Below are 24505 nucleotides of genomic sequence, written 5' to 3'. Positions count from 1 at the left end.
TTCTGATCTGGCCAATTGCAGATGTTTTTGGAACTTGCCTGCCTGGCTTTAACTCAAAGCTTGTCAGGAGCAAGCAAGCCAACTATCAGTTCAGAAACAGGAGGGGTGGCTAGACATCCTGGAAAGGTTGAGAAAATCTTGGGGAGGGGGGAACCTCCTTGAGTTGGAGATTCTCTTATCTTGGCAAAAGCACATCTGTCTTTCCTTCTACCTCATCAGCAAACAGGCTGGCTTGTGTGTTTTCCACTGTAATCCCAGTGGAATGCTGTTGTGTTTATGTCAAACTTTCCCCCCAGCTAGGAGTCATCTGGCTGTGGTCTATCAGCTTTCCACACATGACCAGAGGATAGCAAAAAAATAATAATACATAAATGAAATGTGTGGATGTAAAAGAGGGAGGTTAACTTTGCTTCTTCTTCTTCTTCTTCTTCTTTTTGTAATTCCCTTTTCTGCTTTGGGCAAACATTCTTTCTTTAATTCTTGTAAAGCCTTCCCTGATTCCGGGGATTAAGGTGATATTTAAGAGCAAGGTCTTTTAATGGCTCTGCTTTTTTAAGAAGCTGGGGGATTTCACAGCCCACCCTCCACGCACACCTCTTTTAAAGCTTTTGTTTTGGGAATGAAAAAGCACACGGGATCGTCTTACCTGATGGCTGAAGCACAGCAAAATATGGAAGGAAAATAATGAGAAAGGCTATGGCACCATAAATGAGTGAGTCAGGTTTCCCAAATCTGGTGCTTTTTAAACACAGGGAGCTTCTAACTCCTGTCACTCTGAGAATTGTGGGCCCTAAATTATAAGTAACGCAACTAGCATAAACTGAGCTGCAGAAATCCATACAACAATTATGCAGTAGCAAAGAGATACAGGATAGTCTCTTAGCTGCCATCTTGTCCTCTGGGGTTTGCAATCCAGGTATATAACAGAATAACAGAATTGGAAGGGACCTTGGAGGTCTTCTAGTCCAACACCCTGCTCAAGCAGGAAACACTATACAATTCCATACAAATGGCTGTCCAGTCTCTTCTTGAAAACCTCCAACGATGGAGCACCCACAACTTCTGGAGGCGAACCATTCCACTGGTTAACTTGTTCTCACTGTCAGGAAACGTCTTATTTCAAGGTTGGTTCTCTCCTTGATTCGCTTCCATCCCTTGCTTCTTATCCTGCCTGTCCTGAGACCCAGTAGAAGGAAGTTGGCTTAGGAAACAATCCATTATTCCCGCCAACCAAAGCAAGCTTCCAATGCCATCAAATTAATCTTTCTTCCCCGCTTACCCCACTGTTGATAACAACAGGAATTTTGATAGCTACCAGCTATGTGCACTCAGACCTGACTCCAATCACATTATTTTAAACTCTTTTGGAAAGCTCCCGCTGTTCTTTTTATGCTCCCGTGATGAAAATGCTCTCAAATCCCGCAGTCCGACTTCGTAAAGAACAACATACAGCTATTTATGTTCCTGGCTATTTGAAATACATCCTCCTCCCTCTACGCTGCTTCCCTACTCTTCAGCCATCGGCCCAGAGGCCATCAGGACAACAGAGGAGAACGATGGTGAACAGCAAGAGCACTGCAACGTCGACCGCTTAATTATTAATTTTTTCAGACCCCGCCGTTGTCCCTCGGTGCTTGTTCAGTCAAATCAAGGAGGTAACAAGAGGGAAAAACATACTCACGACTCAGCCGCCCTGAAGCCCTACTTCCCTTTCTGCTAACATTTCTGCAAAGGTCATTCAATCTCCTCCACCCTAACCAACATTCCCTCCACAAATAACTCAAATAAAGACGTGGAAGGGGAGGACTTCAGAGGATTTAGAAAAACACATTTCAAGAAAGGTCAATAGATATTGGACTTACGTGAAGGGTGTGAGGACGGGACTGAGCAGGAGAGAGAGAGAGAGAGAAAAAAAGACAAGGAGAGACCACGTCAAGGTTGTCCCTTTGGCAAAACGACTCTGTTCCCAGGAAGCGGAAACAAGCGGTCAACCAGTTGCTTATAATCAGCAGAATGGTTATTGAAGGTTTATCACATTTCAAATGCTTATCTAAACCAAACAATCGGTAGAATGGTGGCTGATAAGGTCAGCCTGACAAGGTAATTTCAGCAATTAGAAACCCTACTATGTCACACCGGGCTGATATGAACAGCCCTGCCACTTTAGAATGTGAAACCGCTCTTCTCCACCCTTCTCCAGGGCTGCTTTGCTACCATTCTCCTTCCCGACATTCCTGGCCGGTCCACTGCTGCCCTTTGAGCTCTTGCTGGCTCTCTTGTTTTAGCTAGACACAACTTTATCGCCAAGACTTTTCTCCGAAACCGAAAATCTAAAAGGGTTGGTTCCATCTTTTCCTGGCTCTGGAGATCTCATTAGAAAGAAGAACTCCTGGTCAGATCAAATGTCCTCCCCGCTAAAGAAGAAAAGATCAACAGAGGACTAGCCACCCTTGAAGGCAGCAAGAGGACCCTTCAAAGCTAAAAGCAGGCTTAGGCACTAGGGAGAATCCCGTTGGACCTGTCATCTCTAGTTATTCCAAGATCAAGGACGAGGTGTTGGAAATGACCTTTCTTTGTCCTGGAGAGCTATTTTGCTTGTCAAAGAAAAGAATATTGGCTGGATAGGTTGGTCTTGCCGGTGTGTGTGTGTGTGTGTGTGTGTGTGTGTGTGTGTGTGTGTGTGTCCAAGCAACCAGAGTCACTCCTCGTGAATAGCAAAAGTAACTTTATTGGCTGCCACCTATGTTACAAGAATCTACTCAGACTGCTGGCCTTCTCCTGGGAATGACCAGATTAGACTTCAGGGATCTTGGGGGAGGTTAAGGTTATGCTGCTTATGGCTGTGCAAAGACTCCAAGCTAGGCCCTCACTTGACCCCACCTTCCAGCTTAGCTGGCAGCTTCCCAACAGGCATGAAGTCATTCCAGTGCTGCTCCCAGTAAAACAGGGAAGATGTTGCTCCTTCTAAAAATGGCACATATCTTCCCTCAAAGGGCACCATTGAGATTTGGCAAAAGGGTCTCACGGTTTAACCTTCCCAACATGGTCCACTTCCGGAAAGTCTTGGGATCAGAAGTTTCAGTTTTCCTACCTGCTCTCCGTATCATTTGGGAGGCGGAAGGTAATGTTGACCCCCCAACCCATCTAGAGGAATTCATGTTATCAAAGAAGTTATAAACAAGTATCAGGTGAACCCTCCTGCTATTGTTCGATCCGTTGCGTTAATAAAAGAACTCAGATATGCAATAAGTACGGAATATGAATATGACTTAGAATTGTACTTTTAGGTCCAAATTGCCATTACTTCTAAACCAGGGGTCCCCAACCTGTGGGCCACGACCCACTACTCATCTGTGGCCTATTTGCAACCAGCCCGCATGAGTGGCTGGCTGGTGCATGCGTGTACAGCCCCATTCATGTGAGCGTTGCAGGTGCTTGGGGCCTCACTCACACGAGTGTCATGGGCACTTGGGGCCTTGCTCGAGCGTCTATTTCTAGACTTACGGACGTCGCAAAGAACCCACAACTTAGACCTGTTTATTATTGGTCATCCATCCTCAACTAAACCTCCGTTCTTTTGCAAAATCTTTAGGAGAAATCCTAGCAACTCCAGTAGCTGCCAACTCTTTAAAGTTGTTTATTATTATTATTATTATGGAGGGTTTATTTTCCCCTGGCTTATCTTTGCACAACTATGCCCAGCTTCACAATTATGCAGCGTTTAATTTGGCTAATTTGGTTATCTTGCTAAACAGAATGTTTTCTGCAGCCTTGAGCAGAATGAACTTTCCATCTTGCCAAGTCCAAATGTGCTGGACAACAAAACAGAGACGACCGAAGACTAGACATCTGCTTACTTTCCCCAAAGTTTGCTCTCTGTCTTCAGGACTGAAACTGGCTTGGATTTTAGAAGCTAAACAGTCCTAGAGTTTTACATACCATCGCTAAGCAGAATAGAGTGGGAAAAATCCCAAGCAATGGAAAAGCAATCACTCTAGCTGATAGGGTGTCGTGGGATTTTTCAACAACTTTTTTTCCATCCAAATTTAATGAATCAAGAAACAAATCCAGATGTGAAAGGCTGTTTCCCTTAATAAATCATGATGCATGCATCTGGCATGCAAAATGCAGACTAATTGTTTAAATTACAAGAGTTAATGTGCTTATAAAACTATAATAGGGTGGCTTCACGGTTTTAATCACAAGTATACATCTTGAATTTCAGAACAGATTACCTAGCTCAAGTCTTAGATTTTACAGTTGAACACTCATCAATGTAAGTTTTGTAAACATCCATTAAGCAATTTTTTCCTCCCCTTATGAACCAAATCATTTTATTTATATCTGCACCAATTTGGAATCATGTCTCCCTATGTGACTCACAATATATCGTGGAACAGAACTGAATTATCTATCATCTATCTATCTATCTATCTATCTATCTATCTATCTATCTATCTATCTATCTATCTATCTATCTATGGTTGGTATTTTACTTTCTAGTCAACATTTATTAAAATAGGTTCTGTGTTCCAACATTACATCTAAAAAGTCCATAATTCACTCAAATTGTGAATTCTATTGTGCTTGTCCAATAGAAATCCACAATGCAAAGTGAGCAGACACCAAAACTGATCTTAGGGTAGAAGGAAGCTTGGAATTCGAAGAGAGAGAGAGAGAGAGAGAGAGAGAGAGAGAGAGAGAGAGAGAGAGAGAGAGAGAGACAGAGACACTTTAAGGATTTGATTAATTACAATGAATTCAACTGTCACTGTTCTTTTCTAGGTAACATGGAATCCTGAAAAAGATAGAACCCTTTCATGACAAACACAGAAGTCTCCGGCACTTCTTCAAATCATTTTTTTGACACATCTACTAGCCCTACCACCCAAGTCATACTTGTTACAACTAAGAGGAAAACCCACAGCCTAACAATTCTTTGAAAACAGCCTCCTGTTTGGCATTTGTTGTTCAATCTACTAGCTATAAATCGTCATTCTGAATGTTTATAGGGGGCCATAAACCGCTTTTTATTACTAGGTGTAGACCCAACTAACGTGCAAGGCCAACTATTACATAGAAAGCTTAGCCAAGAAAAAAAATATATACAGTTACACCTTTCTACCAGCTTCCTTTTACCATTTCATGTCTACAGCTTGTGGTGTACAACAACAGGGGATCCTAAGTTACTACGTAGTTACTATAACTTTGAAGCTGGAGCGGAGAAACTTTTGGGAGGTGGAAGGGTGACAGATACTGGATCTCCAAGTGGTAAACTGATAGGAGGTGAGAGAGAAGCTAAAGATGGCCGCCTCTTCCCTTTCTTCTGTGCACCAATATAATGGATTATAATTGCGTGCTGGAAAGCCGAGCTGAATTTTGCAGAAGGCTTCTGAAACCAGGCTGAAGGCTATAGCTTGTCAAGATCTGCTCAAAAGCAGATCTTGGGAACGGCCACAGCTTAGTGGTTAAGCATCTCCTACACATGAAGAAGACCCCAAGTTCAATCCCTTGTGTCTGCTGAGGGGTACTCCAACCTCAAACTGCAAGTCAGTGTAGAAAAAGCCCAAAGAACTAGTCCACAGCTTATCAACAGGACATTTTTATTGACCCATCCTAAGACTGGAAAGAGGTAAGGAACTGAAAGGCTGGTTGCTGGTGGAACTTATAAATCATTACTCTGGCTTCTTTAGCTCTTACTTAGGAGATACCCATTGCATATTTTCTTTAAGTGATCATGCTGAATTGCAGATCTGCTTGAATGCCTGGAAATAGTAGAGATTATTGCAGATAGCTAGTCCAATGATCTCAAGATCCTCAGGACATGCGATCTCTACCTTCAGAGTCTCTCAGTATCTGCTCTACTACAGAAAGCAGAACCAGAAAGAGAAGTTGCAAGGAACCAAATAGGTCATTGAGAGCTGCCAATCCAAATATTTACACTGTTTTATGGAAGACTGAAAGGGACAATCAAACAAGCGATGTAAGCTTCAACACAATCAGAAATAAAACTTTGGAACTCAATAGCCTCTTCCACCTGATGAATAATGGATCTTTGGGGTCTGATTGATGTTGCCAAGTTGGTGTTGACTCCTAGTGACCACACAGGTGGATTTTCTGCACGGTGATCTCTCTCTCTCTCACCTGGTCCTTCCAATAGTGTACCCATCACCATTCTAACAGTCCATCCACCTTGCTGATAGTTATCTTCTCTTTCCTTCTACCTTTCCCAGCATTACAGCCTTCTCCAGGGAGTTAAGTCTTGCCATTGACTGAGGATGCTGGCTGAGGAATTCTGGGAGATAAAGTCCACACCTCTTCAAGTTGCCACGGTTGACCACCACTGGTTGACTGAGTGATTGTGTGCCTTCAGGCCAGTGTGGACTGCTAGCAACCACGTAGGCAGATGTTCTCCATGGTGATCTGTCCCTCACCTGGTCCTTCAGCAATTCTAACAATGTACCCATCATCTGAATTCATCCACCTTGCTGGTCATCTCCTTTTCTTCCACCTTTCCCAACATTACAGTCTTCTCTAGAAAGTTACATCTTCACATAACATGTCTGAAACAGGACAATTTGAGCCGAGGTGGCGCAGCAGTTAGGGTGCAGTACTGCAGGCCACTTTAGCTGACTGTGTTCAGCAGGTCAGCGGTTCAAATCTCACCGGCTCAAGGTTGACTCAGCCTTCCATCCTTCCGGGGTAGGTAAAATGAGGACCCAGATTGTTGGGGGCAATGTAAATATATATATACATTGCTTACTGGTGTACACCGCTTAGAGAGTGCTTGCACTTAAAGTGGTAAATAAGTCTCATAAATAAATAAATAAATAAATAAATAAATAAATAAATAAATAAATAAATAAATAAATAAATTTGAGCCTGGTCTGTTGTGGGTCAACCCAGCATTCTGGGTTGATCTGTTTAGTGGTCCATTTGTTTGTTTTCTTGGCTGCCCATGGTCTTTTCTGGAGTCTTCACCGACACCCAAGTTCAAAAAGCATCAGTTCCATAAAGTGTCCTGGGGAATACCATTGCTTGCATGCCCGGGGTCTACCAAACCAATAAAATGTGAAATAAAACCCATCTGCCTCAGGCAAAATTTGCTTAGCCTCCATTTTGTTGCATAACATTCTCAGAGACTCTTCCCATCTTGCTTACAATTTTTTGGGACGGTTGCCTTCTGGCCGAAGAAACAGAACAATTAAAACTCGGACCACAACGTTTTCTGAATAGTTTTTATCCCAGAGCTGTAATTGCACTCAATAATGAACTAAAGGGCCACCATCAGTGAACTGTTGGACAGTATTACTTGGTCTGTTGGGTAGATGTTTGGGTGGTTTTAGGGGTGGGTGGGAGTGTGTTTGGGGATTATGCGTGTGGGACCTGGTCTTTGGGTGTCACGTAAATTTCGTCGAATGTGTACACTGTGTATACACATACAATGACAATAAAGTTTATTATTATAATTTACTCTAGCCTAGGTCTCACTTCCACAAAAGATCCTGAGGAACAGACAGCAGATAGAATTTACTGTCTTTTTTTTTTCTCTTGCTGCTACTCATTTGTTTTCTTAAAGCCAAACATTTACAGGAAGACCTGGTCGATATATTTTTTTCAAAATAAAATAAAATAAAATAAACAACGCACAGAGCTTAATGATGTTTGCGAGGGTTATCAGCACCAAGTTAAATTTAGCTTGAATAAAAGAAATGGTAGCTCTCTGAAGCCATAAAAACAAGCACCCTACGGAAGCAGAGCAATTAAAATATGAGTTTTAATAGACACAAAGAAATAGAAGCGTGCTGAAACGCAGTGCGCATGTGTGAAGAGGCTGGGGATTAAAAAAAAAAAGAAGTGGAACAAAATGAATAGGTCCCTCAGGATCGGACGACAGCTTTCGTTTGCCTTAAAAAGGAAACACAGGTAGTCCTTGACTTACAAGTTTGTTTAGTGACCGGTGGAAGTTACAACGGCACTGGAAAAAGTGACTTACGACCGTTTTTCACACTTATGACCATTGCAGCACCCCCGCGGTCGTGTGATCAAAATTCTGACCTTAGATAAATAACTTTTATTGTCATTTTTTCCTGGGGGCATAATGGCACCCATTAAAAATGAAATTTAGTGGCTTCCTCCCAAAGTGCCGTTGTTAACTCTGAATAGTCACTAAACAAACCATTGTAAGTTGAGGACAAGCCTGAAACTCTGGATTTCCCTGACGCCGTCAATTCCCTGGTGGAAAGCCGTCAATTCCATCTACCCTAGAGCTGAAGAGGAATCGAAAGAGGAGAGAGAGAGACTACAGATTATATCCTATTTATCAAGCTTTACATTTGCTAGGGCTTGCCACAACGAATTACTGCATCAGCAATGACCCATATTTCCTCTAGTATTTGCAATCAACGACATTTTCATCAGCCAGGATGCCATTCCCGAAGGAGCAGAAGATCTGGAAAGGCAACATGATCTCTCCCTCCCCCTTTTCCTTCGTAGGGAGGGTTGAGAGAGCGAGCTGTATTACAGCAGAGAAATATTTCCCCGGGGACATAAGAGTGTTAACTAGTTCATTTTAATTCCGCAGCCCGGTTCAAGCCAGGCGGTGCTACTGGTTTATTGTGCTCTTAATGAGATGCTGAAATGCAGCTGACGTGACCCTGCTTAACTCTTGGGTGGGAAGAACTGCTCCATTTGGCTTTCTATGATAAATTGGACAATTTTGGGGTAATTCTTTTCAAGAGGAACTGGAAGTGGTCCCAAGCTGGCTCTTTGAAGGGATGATTCTCTAGACTTAGTCAATAAGGCCATTTAACCCATTACAGGTGTAAATATCAAAGCAATCTAGCAACCGTTGTTTTTAAACGGTGCTTGATGGGCTCCTTCAAATTGTAAGAATTAACATCTCCTCCATTTCCAAAATTGGCTGTTACAAATGTCTAATATCCTTTTAGTGATTTGAACACCATCCAGAAAGGGTTGGTGGTCGTAACAGAGGTTATCTTTGGCCTACCACTTTAATCCTGATGGTGGTTCTTCATCCCAGCTAACCATAATTGACCTTTGGAAACCTTCATGTTAAGGCTAAGTAGCTGGTGAGAACTTGAACCCAACAGGGAGAAAGGTTTCAAGCACATAAATTTAATAAATAACAACTGGAGCATCATCTGTCCACCACCGGCATTGACAAATTTGCCCTCAGTCAATTGCAAAAGGCAGCTTTACTTGGAACAGCTGACATTCTGTGATGACATTTTTAAGGCCATCAAGATTTGCCTATCCTACGTCCTTGATAGATGGGCAAATATTTGAAAGTATATTTCAAATTCCCACAGGTGCGTAAGTGGGAATTCCCAGCAAAAGCCAGGGGAATAAAGACACGGTTTTGCTCTGATAAACAAAAGTACATCTGAATAAAGAAGCAGGGTCTGGTTCAAGCTTTGCATTGGATATCCCGTTTTGTTTTGCAACAAAACAATCAAGCTCAGAAAGCACCAAGGATCCCTCAATCAGCCTAATATTTTGCGTTGGTTGAATGCACCTGAGGAAGTCCATTTCAGAACACAATTTTGTTGCAGGTTGTTTCAAAATTTGCAAATCGATCAGAGCAATCACCTCTGTGCTTGCAGAGCCCAAAACTTACTGAACCTGTTTTTACAACAGCCTGCCTAACTGGATCCTATCTTAAGACCATTTCTTTCTTTGTTTGTTTGTTTAAAATGAAAGCTTATGAAAATGAAAAAAAAAAAGACGAGAAGGAAGAATTAAGACTCACAGTTTGGCTTTCATAAACTGGAAATTGGAAGTTGTTATTTTAGTTAGCTATTGTCATAGCATTTGGTAAAAGACAATAAAGAGGCAGATGGTCAAAATTAGCTTTCCCCCCCCCCTCTCTCTCTTCCGCACTGTGTATTAATAGACAGCTAAACTGAACAAATACACTGACTCCCAGCTGCTAAGGACCAAAATTCTCCCTAGTTTGAAATTAAAGTGAGCACAACCAATTTTTTTCAAAGCTTCTACAAATTTTAATGACATAAATGCAGCATACTGTTCCCCTTTGTTCAATGAAGATATGGAACTGGGATGTGAAATGTTAATGCAATATCTGTAGACACCTTGAAGATCAAGGTAAAAAGAATCAGCTGCAAAGAATCAGGATCATAGGAAACGCTGCAGTCAAAAAGGTTTATTGCTCAAGCATAGACATAATAATCTAGTCAACTAAGGTCCAATACTAAATTGGCACCAGGTAATAGTCAACAGAATTCAAGAAGGATTAGACTTAGTCTTAGACCTTTAGCGGGAATGTGAGGATTCTAGGCTGATTACTTGCTTAACTCCACCCCCACAGCTCTATCTGCTCTTTTTCTACATAATGCTTTTTTGTGCTAAGCAATAAAGAAGTCAAGAAGATATCCTGAGGGGAGTCTCTTTCGTATATATATTGGCCTGCAACTATCCATCCATCTTATTCTTCACCGATGTTCAGAAGACATCACGAGTCACCCAGACACATTCCTTGAAGTGGTGCTTTGCTTTGCATCATGCCGACACTCCATCTCAGTTCTTAATTAAATTTTAATTGAAAGTGTCTTAATGAAAATTAGAGGCAGCTGTCAGGCCCCAAGGAAGGAATTCTTCAACACCCCAAGGACGTGATTCCTAGAGGAAAGCCACCTCTATAGGTTGTGAGCATCTTCAAGGGTTCTATTAGATGTCCATTGGTAACACTCCCAGAAGGGATGTAGCAGGGTTGAGTGGTGTTGAACCCTACTCAAAAAGGGGGGGGGGCGGGTACTTCTGAAAAACCCACAAAGCAACTTCTGAACACCGAGAAGAAATATGAGGCAAGGCCAATGACCTCCCAACCATCCCACTGACCTAGCAGAAGTGTTCATGCTCCATTACCTGCATTTTAACTCTCTGTGAAGCCATCAGAAGGCTGTCCACTTGACGCCAAAGGTCTCCAGTTGCCATTTACAGGAGCAGCGGTCCTTATTAATAGCGAGGCATAAACTGCTAAGTGTGGGTAAATGGGAAAGGGCGGCCTTCCAAAACAAAAAAACAAAAAACAAAAAACCAAGAGAAGCACCGTGAGGTCTGGAAGCGGAATCTGAAATGAGGTTACTCTAACAGCAGGAAAGTCTTCAAGAAGAGAAGATGAAAAAGCCATTAAAAAAAAAAAAACACAGCCTTCCGATGCTCCTTAGCAGAGGCTGACTTAAAAAAAAAAAAAAACCTTATTTGCATCAGAATTAAGCTCAAGAGCAACAGGGCTTTACTTAGCATATTAATAGTTTTGCTTGCGGGAGAGACAAGCCACCTTCCTTGGCATGAACACCAGCCGCAGAAGGGCTTAAGTGACTTGTTTTAACTGCCCGCTAAGTAGTCTTGACAAGGAAAACCTTCCCACTAAAAAATGTGCTTAAACACTTCACTATCTGGCTGCAGTGGAGGGCCCAGAGGAAAAAAAAAGAGATTTGCATTTCGGAAGCAAGCGGGGATATTAGCAAGCCTGCAAGAGATAAAACAGGGATGGTATCTTCGCCTTGTCAGAATTAAAGCCAACTCTCTGCCTTTCGTGGGTCTCCAAAGTCTCAACAAGTGGCTGCAACTGGCAGGCACTGACTTGAGTTGGGAAGAGAAGCTGGATTTGGCCTGGTCGGTAATTGGGTGGGAAACTCCCAGGGAATCCTGGGGTTGTAGGCCAGACGGGGAAATTAAAAGAGCAATTTGGAAGATTGGCAAGTCAACCAGGAATCAGGTACAGCTCCAAAGAAACTCTGGGTTCCAGCCCCCCCCCCCAAAAAAAAGGCAGGCGGCGTGAAGATAAGGTCTCCACGACCACATTTCTTATTATGATTTCTAATTCAATTTGTACGTCACCCAACTCCCAGCTAAAAACATTTATTTTTTAAAAACGACTAGGCAAGAAGAAAAGACGACAAGAACTGGACTGGAATGGGGGAAAAACAAAAACAAAACCCACGCCATCTAAGAGGCTTTTCTCCAGAGCAGCTAAGGGCAGGACAAAAAGTAAAGGATGGAGGGAAATGTATCAAGAGATAAATGCTCCAACACTGGAAGTTTTTAAGAAGAGACTGGACAGCCATTTGTCCGAAATGGTGTAGGGTTTCCTGCCCGAGCAGGGGGTTGGACTAGATGACCTCCAAGGTCCCTTCCAACTTTATTATTATTATTATTATTATTATTATTATTATTATTATTATTATTATTATTATTATTATTATTATTATTATTATTATTATTATTATCCAAAGCTAGAATTAGGAAGAAATTTCCTTACAATGAGAACCGTATATCAGTGGAATAAATAGCCTGCCTTCGGGAAATTGTGGGTGCGCCATCACTGGACGTTTTTCAAGAAAAGATTGGACAACTCTCTGTCCAGGATGCTAGAGGGTCTTCTGCTTGGGCATAGAGTTGAACGAGAAGACCTCCAAGGTCCCTTCCAGCGCTCTTATTCTGTATTTACTCTCACCAACTCCACCTTCCACTTCATCAGATGAAAAGAAGGGAGGTATCGTCAAACTCAACTCCTGGAGAATTTTCCTGGTTAAAAATACAGAAAACATTTGACGTTCCCTTCTTCAGGATGTTATTCCAGGTAGCAAAATAAAATAGAGAGAGAGAAGCTGGAGGGAAGGGAGGGAGGGAGGGAGGGAGGGAGGGAGGGAGGAAGGAAGGAAGGAAGGAAGGAAGGAAGGAAGGAAGGAAGGAAGGAAGGAAGGAAGGAAGGAAGGAAGGACGGACTATGAGGTCCCTGGTGCTCTCTGAGCTTGGTGGTTTTCTGGCAGACATTTCATTACCCAACTAGGTAACATCATCAGTGCTAGAAGGGAGTGGAATTGAGGGAGGGAGGGAGGGAGGGAGGGAGGGAGGGAAGGAAGGAAGGAAGGAAGGAAGGAAGGAAGGAAGGAAGGAAGGAAGGAAGGAAGGAAGGAAGGAAGGACGGACGGACTGTGGGTCCCTGGTGCTCTCTGAGCTTGGTGGTTTTCTGGCAGACATTTCATTACCCAACTAGGTAACATCATCAGTGCTAGAAGGGAGTGGAATTGAGGGAGGGAGGGAGAGAGGGAGGAAGGAAATGCTAGAAGAAAGGAAAAGACAGGAAGGGAGGAAATGCTAGAAGGAAGGAAAGAAAGAAAGAAAGAAAGAAAGAAAGAAAGAAAGAAAGAAAGGAAGGAAGGAAGGAAGGAAGGAAGGGGAAATGCTAGAAGAAAGGAAAAGACAGGGAGGAAGGGAGGGAAGAAGGAAGGAAGGAAGGAAGGAAGGAAAAGACGGAGGGAGGAAAGGAGGGAGGGAGGGATAGCTGGGTAGATAAGAGAGAGAGAGAGAACGAGAGAGCCATCTGGGTAGCCCATTCTATTCTAGCTACATAGCTGAATCCATTGGAGTGACTGTATCAGCCAGTGAGATGCAGAATCTCTCTCCTGAGTCTGGTGTGAGACCTTAGAAGTCCCTGGAGCTTTGCCATCTGCCATTCAAGTATTACTTCGTGCCAAGCCTGCTTAGCTCCTGGCACCAAAGAAAGGCTTGCATTTGCTTAGTCATTCCCAGTCTGCTGCCCTCTGGTTCTCAGGAGCTCCAGCCAATCCCTGGAGAAGCACAGACTGGGGACAGCTGAGGTCATCTCCAAAGAGATGGGACCTTCAGCTTCCTATCCTGCAGGACCAGGGTGTGGAGCAAAGCCAGAATGTTGGAAATAAAACCAGGCTTTATGAAAAACATTAAATAAAAAATCATGGAACTACGATGGGACTTCCAGAAGTGGCTAAAATAGCTTCTTTCCGGAGAGAAAAAAAGGCATGTGCAGAGATAATGCACTTATGATTCATGCTTTTGAGATTAGGAAAAAAAAACTTGGAAAGCAGAACAGGTTTCTTTTGTCATCCCTGAGTAAAGAGATAACTTTGCAATTGTACTTAGGTTTCCTGCAAGAGAAATCGGAAGCTGTTTTGTTCCATTTCTTTTTCTTCTTTCTTTCGACGTCTTTTTTTCTTTCTTTCTTTACTCTCTCTTTTCTGCCTTTACTTTTTTTTTTTAGTTTGGGTTCGTTTTTTTTTTTACACTTTGGATACCAAAAAGAAATAAATAAGGCAGGCTTCAACTGTCAAGACAGATTTAAAGGCCATCCTTGTTAAAGAAACAAAAGTCTGATCAGCTCAATTATTCAGTTTAATCCAACAGTTCGGCGATGGTGGTTTATAATAATAATAATGATGATGTTGGAAGGGACTTTCGAGGTCATCTAGTGCAACCCCCTGCTCAGGCAGGAAACCTTATACTATTTCGGACAAATGGCTGTCCAGTCTCTTCTTAAAAACTTCCAGCGTTAGCGCATCCACAGCTTCTGGAGGCAGGTTGTTCCACTGGTTAATTGTTCTAACTGTCAGGAAGTTTCTCCTTAGTTCTAGGTTGCTTCTCTCCTTGATTAGTTTGCATCCGTTGCTTCTTGTCCTGCCTTCTGGCGCTTTGGAGAATAGCTTGACTCCCTCTTCTTTGGGGCAGCCCCTGAGATATTGCAACACTGCTATCATGTCCCCCCCTCGTCCGTCTCTTTGTGTTCTTTTAATCAAATGCTGCATTTCATTAATTCAGATTATCTTATGATTTTTTGCTGTCAAGAGCAGAGGGAAGAAAATGCTTCCTTCCTTGTATCCAAAGTGAACGGCAATACAAATTATTCTTTGTATTTGTCGTTTCCTACACACATACACGCCTTTTCCCCCAAATGAACCTTTCCTAGAAATTGAGAAGGAAGGAGAAAGCTAAGGTTACATTTCTTTTTATTTATCAGCATTCTCCCTTTTCAAGGCACCCTAATAAAGCAACTTTAAAGGAAGGGAGAATTGGGGAAATAGCCCTCCTTTCCTTTCCTTTCCCTTCCCTTCCCCTCTCTTTGGTTTTAAAGCATGCTTTTTTTTTTTCCCCTGTTCCACCTGAAATAGAGGTGGAATTATTATATTTGCTTCACTTGAAATCGATCAGGCCTCTTCTGACGGTACAAAAACCCATTAGAGGTAGAACATATAGGCGCCAGGGAAGGAAAAGGCAGTCTAAATGGATTAACAATTCTAAGGAAAAAAAAAAAGGCTTGGAAGGAAATTACAGAAGGGGCTCTGTGGCCCATTATATCTTCCCCAGGAAACTCCTCCTAATTTTTAATTAAAATATTGAAATATGTCCTGTGAAGATTGCTCAGAAGAGCAGCGGATAAGCGGCTTAATCGCAGTCTTCTTTGGGAAGACCCTTCAGATGCTTGCAGTCATCCAGTAACATTGATGACTCTCAACTCAACCCTGAGATTCTTCGAATAAGGAACAGCAGCGCATAAGCTTAGGGTTATAAGGACAGGCCGCTTTATCAGACAGCTTCCAGGAGAGCAGGTTGTTTAGAAGTTTTGCACATCTGCTCCTGATTGTACTCCTTTAAACAACTTGGGAGTGTTCTGCCAAGCTGTCCTCCCTCAAGGTTGAATCCCCGGTTCCAGAGAATGTATTATTAAATCATGTCTTTTGTTCTTCCTTTCTATAAATAGCATCAGCAGGCATTCTGTAGAAAAATTGCTTACAGAATCATGATCATCCTCCTTCTCCTCTTCTTCCTCCTCCTCCTCTTCTTCTTCTTCCTCCTCCTCCTCTTCTTCTTCCTCCTCCTCCTCCTCTCTGCAGCTCTTGGCCATGTCTACTCTCTGATTCGCTTGTTTTCTTGCAGATGTTTCATGACCCAAACTAGGGAACATCATCGGTGGTAGTGATGATCTAGCACTGATGATGTTACCTACAGTAGCTTGGGTTATGAAACAACAGGGTGGACCCTTTGTGAAGGGACGACATCAATTGACGGTGACAGATTTTGCTGGCCTCAGTCTTGTACTCCTTCTCCTTTGCTGTTCCTTCTCCTGCTCTCCCCTCTTTTTCTCCTCCTTCTCCGTCTTCTCCATTATTACGAAAAAAATATCCTTCACCTTCTCTTTCTCCATTATTATGAAAACATCTCCCCTCCTTCTCCTCCTCCTCCATTATTATTATTTCCCCTTTCTTTCTCCATTATCAGCTACTTCTCCATCTCCACCACCACCCTCATAAGGCTGAAGGCACATCCCTTGGAAATGTCACTTTCGGAGCATTCCTTTTCATTATTTCAGAACAACCCAGCAGAGGGCAGCTTCGACTCATGGACCAGGCATCCTTTTGTTTCAAAGATTATCTCCAAGCAAAGCTTGCCAAAAGAAAGGTGGAGCTGTCTGCCCAGAAATGAAGATATTGTAGCTTTGATCCTCCTCTTTCCCCCACTCGAGTTTTATTAAGTTCTCATCTTTAATTCATACCTTCAGCAGGGTTGATGTCACCCAGTCTGCTTTTTCTCTCTCCTCTGAATCTGCACAGCTGTTGAGAGGAAGGCCTCCTTGCAAGATAGCTTTGCCTCCCTCGTTTTCAAGTTTAAAGGGTTTGTTAACATTTGACCGGCATCGGGGAAAGAAGGAGATCCTTGCAGAGAGAGGGAGAGAGAGAGAGAGAGAGAGAGAGAGAGAGAGAGAGAGAGAGAGAGAGAGAGAGAGAGAGAGCAGGGTTGCAGAGATCAGGAGAAGACAAACCATGAGGTCACTAAATCTCCTCTCATCGCAAAGGGCAAACGTTCACAGCGCCTCTGAAGTTGTCTAGCTACAACTTCTGGACCTTTTTCAACCCAAAAGCACACACCACGTTCTGAAAAGCTCCACGGTTACCATTTCAAAGGGGGTTCCCTTTGCTCTTTGTTGTTGTTGTTGTTGTTGCTCAAATAAAAAATGGTCAGGGGCAAACAACCAGACCCAATATGTGTAGTGTTCAAACCAGCTACCGTTCTGTGCCCTCTGCGTGTTTTACAGGAATCTCCCCAGATTAGCATTAATCATGTTACCTAGTTGGGTCATGAGAGAGCACCAATGACCCCACAGTCCTCCTCCTCCTCTTCCACAAACCCCACTCCCTTCTAGCACTGATGATGTTCCCTAGTTGGGTCCTGAAACATCTGCAAGAAAACTACCAAGCTCAGAAGGCACTAAGGGACCCCTCAATCCTCCTCCTCCACCACCATTTCAGAAACCCCACTCCCTCCTCCTCTTTTCCTCCCCTTCTCCTCCACTCCACAAACCCCACTGCTTTCTAGCACTGATGATGTTACCTAGCTGGGTAATGAAATGTCTGCCAGAAAACCACCAAGCTCAGAGAGCACCAAGGATCCCATAGTCCTTCCTTCCTCCCTCCTCCTCTTCCTCCCCTCTCCTCTCCGCAAACCCCACTTCCTTCAAGCATTGATGATGTTCCCTAGTTGGGTCATGAAACATCTGCAAGAAAACAACCAAGCTGAGAGAGCACCAAGGACCTCACAGTCCTCTTCCTCCTCCTCCTCCTCTCCTTCTCTGCCACTTCACAAACCCCACCAATGATGTTGCCTGGCTACAAAATGAAAGAAAACAACCAACCCTCAACTCTCCAAGCTGGCAGTCTGCATCTGGGCTGGACAAGTGGAATTTCAAAGTCATTCAATGGGGGTCAGACCTTGCCCTCTTGTGCCTACCTAAAGATTCCAGACTAATTCCCTGTTTGATCCCACCTCCTGACCCGAGACCATTGCTCTCCAACAAAAATATGGGAGCAAACAAGTAAGGTCTTGTTGTTGTTGTTGTTAGTTGCGAAGTCATGTCCGACCCATCGCGACCCCATGGACAACGTTCCTTCAGGCCTTCCTGTCTTCTGCCATCTTCTGCAGTCCATTGAAACTCACGCCTCCTACTTCAGTGACTCCATCCAGACACCTCATTCTCCGTCGTCCCCTTCTTCTCTTGCCCTCCATCTTTTCCAGCATCAGGCTCTTCTCCAGTGAGTCCTTCCTTCTCATTAGGTGGCCAAAGTACTTGAGTTTCAACTTCAGGATCTGGCCTTCCTTCTAAAGAGCAGTCAAGGTTGATCTCCTCTTGGACTGACCGGTTGGATCGCCTTGCAGTCCAGGGGACTTGCAGGAGTCTTCTCCAGCACCAGAGTTCAAAGGCCGCAATTCTTTGGCACTCAAAAGGTCTTCCTAGGCCTTATTAAAACATGTGTAGAGGTCTATGTTGGTTTATACAGTAATTCAGTTCTCAAATGGGCTTTGCAATGATCCCGCCCCCCACCTCTGTAGACATCATCCTACCCGGTGTTCAAATCCCGCGGTCCCAAGGAACGTGCCAGGCATATCCATGAACCTGCAATTATGACTGGGAAATAACCAGGTTTGTTACATCCAATTCTGCAATTCAGAATGCTGGATTGGAGAGGGGGAGATGTCATCACCAAATTGCTCCAGCTTTTTTTTTCCCCCCATCTACTTGACAGCCCTTGACAGCTTACAGGTGACTTAACAGCGAAGGCATTTTAGCTAAGAGGCCTGAAAATGGGGAAATTGTCATGAGCCTCAACTAATTGCCTCTTAGCTTTTGAGCTCAAGCTTGGCTTATAGTGCCAGAATCATTTACGGCAGCATCGTTTTCAATGTGCTGCTTCGTAGCCAGATTTTCCCTTTCCATCTACTTGTCTAATCAGCTAATAGTTTTGTTGGTTTTTGAAGAAGAAGAAGAAGAAGAAGAAGAAGAAGAAGAAGAAGAAGAAGAAGAAGAAGAAGAAGAAGAAGAAGAAGAAGAAGAGAGGAGGAGGAGGAGGAGGAGGAGGAGGAGAGAAGAAGAAGAAGAAGAAGAAGAAGAAGAAGAAGAAGAAGAAGAAGAATGAAGAACAGGAGGAGGAGGAGGAGAAGAAAGAAGAAGAAGAAAATAATAAGAATAATAATATTAATATTAAGAAGAAGAAGAAAAAGAAGAAGAGAAGAAGAAGAAGAAGAAGAAGAAGAAGAAGAAGAAGAAGAAGAAGAAGAAGAAGAAGAAGAAGAAGAAGAAGAAGAAGAAGAAGAAGAAGAATCTGGGGCAACAAAAAAGGTTTCTACAGAATGAAATTGAACTGAATAAAATAATACAATGAAATAATAAAGTCAAGTAAAAGAAATAAAATAAAAGAAAGGAATGCTCGATTCTGAAATCATGTGTCATATGCTCAAAATCAAACATTTCATGCTTTTATTTTATTTTATTTTATTTACGGTTGAGGAAGCTAGGGTATGTCTAGCTATTGAAGACAAGGATTAGGAGAGACATGATAACCTTCTTTCAGTATTTGAGGGGCTCTCACAGAGAAGAGGGGATTGGCTTATTCTCCAAAGTATCTGAGGGCAGGACAAGAAGTAATGGCTGCAAGGTCATTAAAGAGAGAAGCAACCCAGAACTAAGGAGAAATATCCCGACAGTGAGAACAGCTTGCCTCTAGAAGTTGTGGATGCTTCATCCCTGGAAGTTCTCAAGAAGAGGTTGGACAGCCATTTGACTGGGATGATATAGGGTCTCCTGCGTGAGCAGGGGGCTGGACTAGAAGACCTCCAAGGTCCCTTCCAACTCTGTTATTCTATTAAACCACATACTTCTCTGTTCCTCCCTTCCTCTTGTCTTTCTTTGATCACCTTTAGACTTTAGAGATGGAGTTTTCACTGATGTTCCACTTTCTAACCGCTCATCCCATATTGCACAACTCAGAAACCAGGTTCTAGCAAGAGCATTAGCACCTAGACTTACATACCGCTTCATAATGCTTTACAGCCCTCTCTGAGTGATTTACAGAGGCAGCAAATTGTGCCCAACAATCTGGGTCCTCATCTTACGGACCTTGGAAGGATGGAAGGCTGAGTCAACCTTGAGGTCAGGATCAAACTCCTGGCTGTGAGCAGTGAGTTATTCCTGCAATGCAGGGAGGGAGGGAGGGAGGGAGGGAGGGAGGGAGGGAAGGAAGGAAGGAAGGAAGGAAGGAAGGAAGGAAGGAAGGAAGGAAGGAAGGAAGGAAGGAAGGAAGGGCCATAGCAATAGCTCTTACACTTATATAATGCTATGCACTGCTTTACAACCCTCTCTGGGTGATTTAGAGTCAGCATATTGCGCCCAACAATGTGGGTTCTCATCTTATGGACTTTGGGAGGATGGAAGGCTGAGTCAATGTTGAGCCCCCATCAGGGTCAAACTCCTGGCTGTGGGCAGAGTCAGACTGCCATCCTGACTTCTAACCTGTTCCACCAGGGCTTCTAAGATCTAGAGTGCTTATTTCTCTTTTAATTCCTTTGTGTCTAAATCAACGGCATGCATTTTATACATGCCCTCCAGCCTCCTCCATTAAGAGCTATTCTTAGTTTTGCTCAGGGCATGTTATTAGTCAGAGGACAAGCAGTCCAGCTGTTTGGCCACCTGATCTGGTGAGGGCTATTCCTGCTGAGAGCCTCTGCCAATGAAGATGGCATCTTTCCCAAGACACGAATTTGAGGATGACCCAAAATGAACTTGAGAGATTCTGCATGGGGAGTAGATGTTCTCCTTGTTGACTTTTTACATCGGGATGAATGTGAGGCCTGGTGATATGGCTGAAATGCATTCTCCTATCATCCTGAGCACTGGACAAGCTGATGGGAGGTGGACCTTAGCACATCTGGAAGACTTTACATCTTTGCAAAGTCAAGGCTTGACTCCTGGTGATTGCATAATGCAGGGGTCTTCCAACTCAGCCCTTTTATGACTCAATATATGTCTGCAATTATCCTAAAAATTCGAGGGCCAGGTATATCCATTTAAAAAGACTAGTCAAAACTGCTAAAACGCTGATTTCCGGGACAAACAAACTAGTATATAGTTTAAATTAAATTGATCTCTCCCAGAATGGCTGGGATTCCAGATTTCAGGGGGCGTTCGAAGGTGTTCCGGGCTGATTCACAGCTGTCTGTCAATCTAGGGATGTGTCTTTTGATGTCTTGGCAGCTCAGCCACCTCCTGTTGAAAGGCATCATTTGAAGACGTGGCCAAGCTGATGCAGAGCCCGTCCTGATGTCTGCTCTCTGACAGATGCCTCCCTCGTCATGTCAACGCTTGACACGGTGGCCAGCCACCGAGAGAGATGAACGCTTTTGTTAAAGTGGCTGGGGGAAAGGGAAAAAAAAAAAAAAACCGAATCTCGTTGAAAAGGAGGAATGGAAGAGGTGGAAGGGGGAGGGAAGGGAGAGGTGGATCCACAATTGTCTGCAAACACATCCGACACCGGCGGTTGCTAAAATACCGAGAGACGGAATCACAGACTGTTCAGCAGCTCGAAAGCATAAATGTACAGGCAGTCCTTGACTGAAAACCGTTCCGTTTAATGACTGTGTAAAGTTACAATGGCACTGAAAAAAAAGTGACTTGCGACCGGCCCTTGCACTTACGACCAGAGCAGCATCCCCGTGGTCATGTGATCAAACTGTGGGCGCTTGGTAACGTCCCAGGATCACATTATCACCATTTGCAACCTTCGCGTGATTGCCATTTGCCACCAGTTTCAACAAGCAAAATCCATGAGGGGGGAGGGGAGAACTGGTTGCGCTGAACGACTGTGTGATTTACTTAACAACCACCTTGTTTACCAATGGACATTGTTATCATGAGTCAAGAATTACCTGTATCATAAAGTATGCTGTCTGTCTGTCCATCCGTCTGTCTATCTACCTATTCATTCATCTCTCTCTCTCTCTTTCTCTCTCTCCCCATATCTCTCTCACCATCTCTCTCTCTCTCTCTCTCTCTCCATCTCTCTCTCTCTCCATCTCTCTCTCTCTCCCCCATATCTCTCTCTCCATCTCTCTCTCTATCTCTCTCTCCATCTCTCTCTCTCTCTCCCCATATCTCTCTCTCTCCATCTCTCTCTCTCTCTCTCTTTCTACCTCCCTCCCTCCCTCTCTCTCTCTGCACTCAGAACCTATTTGTGGCTTCTCCAACAGTGTCCATGGAGACACTTTTAACATTCCTCCATCTTTCATTCCTTGAACTGCTTCGCTGTAATCTAATCATTCAGAGCCACCGTGGCTTGACAGACGACGCAAAAATGTCAGGCACGAACAGCCAGACCCACCTGTGTAGAATTCAAACTAGCTACTTTATTGTCCTCTGCCTATAATACAGGAATCTTCCTAGACTGGCGGCTTTCCCTTGGGAAAGGCCAGATAGGGCTCTTAAGCACTCATGGGTGGAGGATCTCTGGTGTTTACATAAAGAGAGTCCAGGCTAATTCTTCCCTTGACTCCTCCTCCCAGTTGGGATGGTTGCTCTCCAACGTAACTCCAACCACTTTGGCTTGCTTAAGAAATCATGATTTAGAAAACCTGAGGTTCCCCCCAGGTGGGAAGCTCAGCTCCTGTCCTCCCTTTCTTCCTTTTGAAGAACTAGCCAGCTTTGGGGAAACGAAAAGCCACTTGGATCCCTCTTATGGGTATCTCCAATGAGCAAGAAGACTCCTCCAGTAGAAAGCTAGGGGCAAAATGCCCAATTCTGCGTGTGTGTCTTTCTGGCCAAACTTCCTGCCCCTGACTCAGTCTAATTCACAATCTTTTTAACCTTCAGGCTTGGTGTCAAGATATTCTCTCCTGGCCTTCCAGCTCCAGAATAATTTGCCAAGACTGACCTCATTGTTTGCTGGCCTCTTCACTCAATAAACAATCTCAGCCAGTAATACGGTCAAGGAAGAGGGGAGGCGGGAATCAACCACGAGTTCTCTGAAGCTGTCTGATCCTCCCAAAGTGCCCACCCCTATCACATCTTATATTTCCAGGTCAGCAGACAGTAATTTGAGGTCCTCGTGATAAAAATCAAGCCACGCGCCATGCTCCTATTCTCTCCGTAGGACAATGCTGGGCCTTTATTAGATTTGCTGCTACAACGTGCCCCGTAATACGTTCTCTAAATGGCAGCTCTCGGGTCAAACGTGCCTCTTGATCAATTTACTGCAGGTCCCTGGTTGCCGCTGGTGTGGAGTCTCTGAAGAGTATCTTTCATTCTCCCCGCGAGGCTGGGACAACTGACTGCCAGGGGTTGCAGAAAAGGGGTGGCCAAGTTCTGCTCCCCCTTTTCTGCTGTTTCTCTACTGATGATGTTGCCTACTTTGGTTTGTGAAAGGTCTGCAAGAAAACAGCCAAGGGAGCACCAAGGACCCCATAGATCTCCTGCTCCTGCTCTCCACAAACCCCACTCCCTTCTAGCACATGTAAAAAAGATGATGAGACTCTAGAAAGAGTGCAGAGAAGAGCAACAAAGATGATCAGGGGACTGGAGGCTAAAACGTATAAGGAACGGTTGCTGGAATTAGGTATGTCTAGTTTAACAAAGAGAAGGACGAGGGGGGACAGGATAGGAGTCTTCCAGTATCTCAGGGGCTGCCCCAAAGCGCCTGAAGGCAGGAGAAGAAACACCGGGTGGAAACTAATCAAGGAGAGAAGCAACCTAGTACTAAGGAGAAACTTCCTGACAGTTAGAACAATTAACCTGTGGAACAACCTGCCTCCAGAAGCGGTGAATGCTCCAACACTGGAAGTTCTTAAGAAGAGACTGGACAGCCATTTGTCCGAAATGGTATAGGGTTTCCTGCCTGAGCAGGGGGTTGGACTCAATGACCTCCAAGGTCCCTTCTAACTTTATCATCATCATTATTATTATTATTATTAAGTTACCTAGTCTGGTTCATGAAAGTCTGCAAGAAAACAGCCAAGAGAGCACCCCCATAGTTCTTCTCCTCCTCCTCCTCCTCCTCCTCCTCTCCACAAACCCCATTCCCTTCTAGCACTGATGAAGTTACCTAGTTGGGTAACAAAATGTCTTCAAGAAAACAACCAAGAGAGCATCAAGGACCCCATAGTCGTCGTCGTCGTCCTCCTCCTCCTCCTCCTCCTCTCCACAAACCCCATTGTCTTCTGTCACTGATTATGTTCCCTAGTTGGGAAATGAAACGTCTGCAAGAAAACCACCAAGCTCCGAGAGCACCAAGGACCCGCCCCCTCGCTACTTCCTTTGGGCAAGCAAGGTGTCTGTTGGTGGCGTGCTTCAAGAGAACCTACGAATGCAACTTGGTGTTCACCTACATCTCAGCGTATTTTTGCTTGGGAAATAAAGTACTGAGAAGGGGGTAGGGGAGAAAAACAAAACCCCTTAGTTGGCACTTCAGCCTGCTAAAAACAGCTGCAGGCTTGTTGAGACTTTCGCAGACTTGCCAAATCAGCGTCAGGTGACCTTGGAGGGGTGGTGGAACATGCTTGCTGTAATGGCAGAAGCATGTGGGGTCCTCTTTGTAGCTAAAGTTCAGAGCTGAACAGTAGCAAGCCGAATCGAGGGACGACAGAGGAGAAAACCACAGTCACACCAAACAACTGGCAGGGCCAACTACCGTACGGATAGTCCTGGTTTAACAAACGCTTATTTATTCATGGAAGTTGTATGCAGGCCATCTTGCCAAAGGCGATTCCAGACAGCTTAGGGAGGTATAATTAAACCGGACCGTAAAACAGTCCATCAATAAATAGGGATCTCAGATTTAAAACTCAGCCAGAAGTTACAACGGGACTGAAAAACTGGTCATCACAC

General features: G+C 44.0%; 1 protein-coding gene across 8 annotated transcripts in view; it reads right to left on the bottom strand.

Moving 5' to 3' along the window:
• Positions 1–24505, bottom strand: part of FBRSL1 (fibrosin like 1) — a 456102-nt gene that overhangs the window by 299496 nt on the left and 132101 nt on the right. Inside the window, exon 1 of one of the 8 annotated variants that reach the window (XM_039332301.1) lies at positions 1863–1885. The exons of the other annotated variants lie outside the window; for them this stretch is intronic. The gene's annotated coding sequence lies outside the window, so the exon portion shown is untranslated. Of the gene's footprint in view, positions 1–1862; positions 1886–24505 lie in introns of those variants that run through there. 8 annotated transcript variants of the gene reach the window in all.

The sequence above is a fragment of the Crotalus tigris genome, unplaced genomic scaffold (assembly GCF_016545835.1).
Source record: "Crotalus tigris isolate CLP2741 ecotype Arizona unplaced genomic scaffold, ASM1654583v1 scf7180000024461.2689607, whole genome shotgun sequence".
NCBI lineage: Eukaryota > Metazoa > Chordata > Lepidosauria > Squamata > Viperidae > Crotalus > Crotalus tigris.
This window is presented reverse-complemented; position numbering and strand designations above follow the sequence as displayed.